The sequence below is a fragment of the Rhincodon typus genome, chromosome 33 (genome assembly GCF_021869965.1).
Source record: "Rhincodon typus isolate 14 chromosome 33, sRhiTyp1.1, whole genome shotgun sequence".
Classification (NCBI taxonomy): domain Eukaryota; kingdom Metazoa; phylum Chordata; class Chondrichthyes; order Orectolobiformes; family Rhincodontidae; genus Rhincodon; species Rhincodon typus.
Window position 1 is genome coordinate 4,641,567 of NC_063364.1, and position 6,000 is coordinate 4,647,566.

The 6,000-nt window shown below is 43.0% G+C and overlaps 1 protein-coding gene across 1 annotated transcript in view; it reads right to left on the reverse strand.

Moving 5' to 3' along the window:
• The window catches only part of stard5 (StAR-related lipid transfer (START) domain containing 5), a 48,371-nt gene that overhangs the window by 37,619 nt on the left and 4,752 nt on the right, over positions 1 to 6,000 (reverse strand). The window lies entirely within an intron of this gene.

A 6,000-nucleotide genomic window follows, 5' to 3' on the forward strand; every position in this document is an offset into this window, starting at 1 on the left:
CTACACATCCCTGAATACTATGGACAATTTAGCATAGCCAATCCACCCAGCCTACACATCTTTGGACTGTGGGAGGAAACCAGAGCAGCTGGAGGAAACCTATGCAGACACAGGGAGAATGTGCAAACTCCACACAGCCAATCGCTTGAGGATGGAATCAAACCCGGGTTCCTGGCGCTGTGAGGCAGCAGTGCTAACCACTGAGCCACCGTGCCGCCCTTCTCTGAGGTGCTGTTTTTTAAACAAGGCATTGAATCAACATACTCTCTGCCATCTCAGATGGATGTAAAATATCCCATTGCACCATTTAAAGAGCAGCAAAGTTATCCCATTCCTCTAGTCAATAATTACTTCCTCAACAATTCCATGAAAGAAAATTTTGTTCATGTATCATATTGCCATTTGTGGGACTGTGCTGGAAGTGAACTGTCTGTTGTGTTTTCTTAAAGTAAATAGAGACAGCACTTCAAAAATATGGCTATATGGCACATTGGTCCCGAGGTTGTAAATCCCACTTTATAAATGAAAGTCTCCAAATTAACAAAACAATGTAGAAACATTGAGAATTGCAAAAACAAAAATGCAAAGATGGTAGCAGAACTGGGGTATAATTATGAAGAAAGACTGAACAAACTAGGGCTCTTTCCCATAGAAAAAATAGCAAGAAGTGATCTGATAGAAATATTTAATGGAGTTGTTGGTTGGTTCACCGAGCTGACTGGTTTTCGTGCAAATGTTTCATCCCCCTTCTAGGTGACATCATCAGTGCTTTCTAGCCTCCATTTAACCTCTGTTGTTCTGCTGTGTTCTGAATTTATATGGCCCAGTCTGTCAGGGTGGGTGGTTCTGTTTCTGGTTTTGCTCCGGAGTGGTACATAGATGGAGAATATTTCAACATGTTTGTTTATGGTACCAGTGGTTGAAAACCAAACTTCCAGAAATTCCTGTGCTTGTCTTTGTTTTGCTTGTCCTAGTACTGTTACGTTGTCCCAGTTAAACTGATGTCCTTCTTTGTCGGAGTGAATAGAAACGAAGGAGAATTGATCGTACCGTTTTGCTGCGAGTTAGTTGCTGTTGCTGTATGGTACTTTGTACTGACTACAAGACTCGCACGACCCCTTGGAATAATGATAGCACACAACAGCCACACTTTGCCAGCTACTCTCAAAGATGAAAGACCCCATATCCACAAAGAGCAGGATGAATGTGATATACAAAATCCTATGCAACAACTGCGAGAAGCAATACATACTATATAGGTATACAGGAGGTATACAGCATGGAAACAGGTCCTTCGGCCCGGCTCCTCCATGCCAAACAGGTTTCCTAAACTGAAAGAGTCCCATTTGCCTGCGTTTGGCCCATTTCCCTCTAAACCTATCCTATCCATGCACTTGTCCAAATGTCTTTTAAATGTTGTAATTGAACCCACCTCTACCACTTCCTACGGTGGTTCATTTCATGTATGTACCACCCTCTGTGTGAAAAAATTACCCCTCGGATCCCTTTTAAATCTTTCCCTCTCACTTTAAGCCTATGCCCTCTACTTTTCAACTCCCCTACCCTGGGAAAAAGACTTTGGCTATTCACCTTATCTATGCCCCTTGTGATTTTGTAAACCCCTATAAGGTGACCCCTCAGCCCTCTACGCTCCACTGAAAGAAGTCCCAGCCTATCCAGCCTCTCCTTAAAACTCAAACCCTCCAGTCTCAGTAACATTCTTGTATATCTTTTTTGCACCCTTTCCAGATTAATAATATCCTTCCTATAGCACAGCGATCAGATTGTATACAGTATTCCGAATGTGGTTTTACCATGTGGTCTTGTACAACTGTAACATGACATCCCAACTCTTGTATTCAATGCTGTGACCAATGAAGGCAAGGATTCCAAACACCTTCTTCACTACCCTGTCCACCTGTGATTCTACTTTCAAGGAACTATGTACCTGTACCCCTAGGTCTCCCTGTTCGACAACACTCCCCAGGGCCCTACCATTAACTGTGTAAGTCCTGCCCTGGTTTACCAAAATACAACACCTTGCATTTATCTGAATTAAACTCCATTTGCCATTCCTTAGCCCACTGGTCCAGTTGATCAAAATCCCATTGCACTCTTCTTCACTGTCCATTGTACCACTATTTTTGGTGTCATCAACTTCCTGACAATGCTTCCTATATTCTGAGCCTTATCGTTTATATAAATGACAAACAGCAGTGGACCCAGCACTGATCCTAGCGGCACACCGCTTGTCACAGGGTCCCCAATTGGAAAAATAACCCTCTACCACCACCTTCTGACTCCTACCATCAAGCCACTTTTGAAAGTTCTTGTGTAATACCACCAAAATTCTTTTGTGCCAGCTCATATAGCCCACAATTTTTAAATATTTCAAAAAGCTATGCCTCCTCTTTAAATACATTCCATGATCTAGCCTCCACAACTTTCTGAGGTAGAGAAATCCAGACATCTACTACCTTTGAGAGTAGAAATTCCTTCACGTCTTCATGGTGGCTCAGTGGTTAGCACAGCACCAGGGGCCAGGGTTCAATTCCAGCTTCAGGTGGCTGTCTGTGTGGAGTTTGCATGTTCTCCCTGTGTCTGTGTGAGGTTTCATTCCATAGTCTGATATTACGCTAGTTAGGTCAATTGGCCATGCTAAATTGTCCTGTGGTGTGTAGGCTAGGTAGATTGTGGGAAACGCAGGGTTATGGGGATAGGGTGGGATGTCCTTTTGGGGGTTGGTGCAGACTTGATGGGCCAAATGGCCTCATTCCACAGTGTAGGGATTCTATGAGACAAGAGAGCTGTAGCCCAAGTTGCAGAGAATGGCTACATTCATTTACTTGTGTCTTGGGATTGTTAAGCCTTTCTCATGTGTCACATTTTTCCTGCCTCTTTATCTAATCAATCATAGCTAAATGGTGGCATCTTAATAAACTACTTTAAAATCACTTAAGGCAGGAGAGAAGCTTGAGAAGGGGTGGCACAGTGGTGCAGTGATTAGCCTGCTCCCTCACACTGCGAGGGACCCAGGTTCAATTCCACCCTCATACAACTGTCTGTGGGAAGCTCGCACATTCTCCCTGTGTCTGCCTGGGTTTTCTTTGGGTGCTCTGGTTTTTCTCCCCAGTCCAAAGATGTGCAGGTTAGGTGGATCGGCCATACTAAATTGCCCATAGTGTCCAAAGATGTGCAGGCTAGTGGATTAGTAGGGTCGCAGAGACAGAGTTGAGGGGTGGTCTTGGTGGGATGCGGTTTGGAGGGTCATTGTGGACTTGATGGGCTGAATGGCCTGTTTCCGCACTGTAAGGAATCTATGAGATGAGATTTGATTGAGGTATGCGAAATGATGAGAGGTCTTCACCATTGGTGCAGGGATCAAGAACTAGGTAGTACAGATTCAAGGTAATTTTCTAAAGAAGAAATAATATATGGCAAAAGACGTTTTTCATGCAGTGAGTGGTTAGGATGTGGAATACACTGTGTGAAAGAATGATAGAGGCATTTTCAATTGCGGCAGTCAGGAGGGATTTGAATTATTAACTAAAAAAGAAGAATGTGCAAAATAACAGCAAGAAGGTGGGGGGAGTGGTGTTAGGTGTGCTGCTCTTTTGGAGAAACTGTACAGATAAAATGGGCTGAATGGCCTTCTTCTGTGCTGTAACAGTTCTGTAATTCTGGATAATCCTGGGGAGGGGCGTTAATGCCATGATTCGATTCGTAAAGTCCAATTCGATTAAAAACCTATTACCAGTCCTCAAGGCAACTGCAGATAAAATTCTGCCCATTGTTCGAGAATTTCACTTGAGCATTGAGGCCTGAAATTCCTCTGTCACCCTCAGAAATAGCTGAGATTCTGTGGATTTGCAATGCTCCTGTATGATTAATAACAATGCAGCATTTTGTGCCATATGTTTGATTAGTGTAAGGATTTTGTTTGCTGTAAGAAAAGCAACAACGATTCTTTGCTGCTTCAGAAGAAGCTAATGAGCCACTTCAGGTGTGCAAATACTGAGAGCTCTGTTTATGCAGCAGTGGAGATGTATAATTGTAATAGGAAATGAATAAACAATGGCAGAGATAGTTCTGAATGTATGTAGGAGGCAGTGTTTATACTCAAGCCTTGGTACTTGTTTGCTCTCTGCTCATGAGTCTTTGAAGTGTGACTGACACAGGAAGTTCATCTTTGACACTTCTGAAATAGTTCCTTCTTATCCATTTGTTGGAATTATTAGAATTACCAGTTCTCTACATTTATCCTGGAGGCTTCAGTAACTAAAGATTAATCTCTAGGACGCTGCTACAAACAGCTTAAGAGAGAAACAGAGGTAATAAAAAATGTGATTATTTTTCTATTCTTAGACAGAAATATTGGCTTATTGGTTATAAAAACATTGCAGATAGAAAATACAGGAAACATTGGGGAAGATGGTAGAGCAAAAGCTCTGGGAACATGGGTTCAGATCTCATCACAGCATCTGGTGGAACTTAAATTTCGCAAATAAAATCTGGAATGTGTCAGTTATGATGATTGTGGCAATTCTTTGTTAAAAAAGCCAATCTGGTCCATGAACATTCTTCAGGGAAGGAAATCTGCCATCATTTCCTGGTCATGTGACTCCAGACCCACAGCAACAATGGCTGACCATGAATTGACCTCTAAAATGGCTGAGCAAGCAACTCAGTTCAGAGGCATCTATGGATTGACCACTAATGTGGGCCTTGCCAGCAGCACCCATGTCCCATGAAAGACCATAAAAGATGTCCAGCATTGGTCATTTGAACATCAAGGATTCCCTTTATTTTACAACTTGGCAGAATCCTTAAGTGTACTGATAAGCAGAGGGATCTGGATATACAGGTACATGGGTCACTGAAAGTGGCAACCCAGGTGGAGAAGGTGGACAACAAGGCATACGGCATGCTTGCTTTCATCGGCCGGGGCATTGAGTTTAAAAATTGGCAGGTAATGTTACAGTTTTATAAAACCTTAGTTAGGCCGCATTTGGAATACTGTGTTCAATTCTGGTCGCCGCACTACCAGAACAATGTGGTGGCTTTGGAGAGGGTACAGAAAAGATTTACCAAGGTGTTGCCTGGTATGGAAGGCATTAGCTATGAGGAGATGTTGGAGAGACTTGGGTTGTTCTCACTGGAACGACGAAGGTTGAGGGGTGACCTGACAGAGGTCTACAAGATTATGAAGGGCATGGACAGAGTGGACAGTCAGAAGCATTTTCCCAGGGTGGAAGAGTCAGGTACCAGGGGGTATAGGTTTAAGGTGTGAGGGGCAAGGTTTAAAGGTGATGTACGAGGCAGGCTTTTTTACACCGAGGGTGGTGGGTACCTGGAACTTGCTGCCGAGGGAGGTAGTGGAAGCAGATACGATAGTGACTTTTAAACGGCGACTTGACAAATACATGAACAGGATGGGAATAGTGGAATACAGTCGCCAGAAGGGTAGAGGTTTTCAGTTGTGATTGGCAGCATGTTGGTGCCGGCTTGGAGGGCCGAAGGGCCTGTTCCTGTACTGTAATTTGCTTTGTTTTTTCTTCTTTCTTCTTTGTACAATATGGGTAAGTGGGCTGTACAACCTGAATGGACATGTTGTTTGACCAATGGTAGTTGTGTGGGTTTTGGACATCATGTGATGAAAACCTCTTGGAATATGCCAATGATGTTTGACAACCTTAAACGATATTCATATTCCTGACTTTTAAGACTTGATAATGCAGAATTCGTTGTTTTGCAAAATGAATAAAAGTGCACATGTATTTTGCAGGCGTGATTTTTGGGTTTCCTGTTTCAAATAGAGAACTCACCTATTGGAATCACAGACTGAAAATCCAACAGCGATAATTCATAATCTTAAGAGGTGACCATTCATCTCTCATATAAGATAACAAGATGTAGAGCTGGATGAACACAGCAGGCCAAGCAGCATCAGAGGAGCAGGAAAGCTGACGTTTTGGGTCTGGACCCTTCTTCAGAAATGGT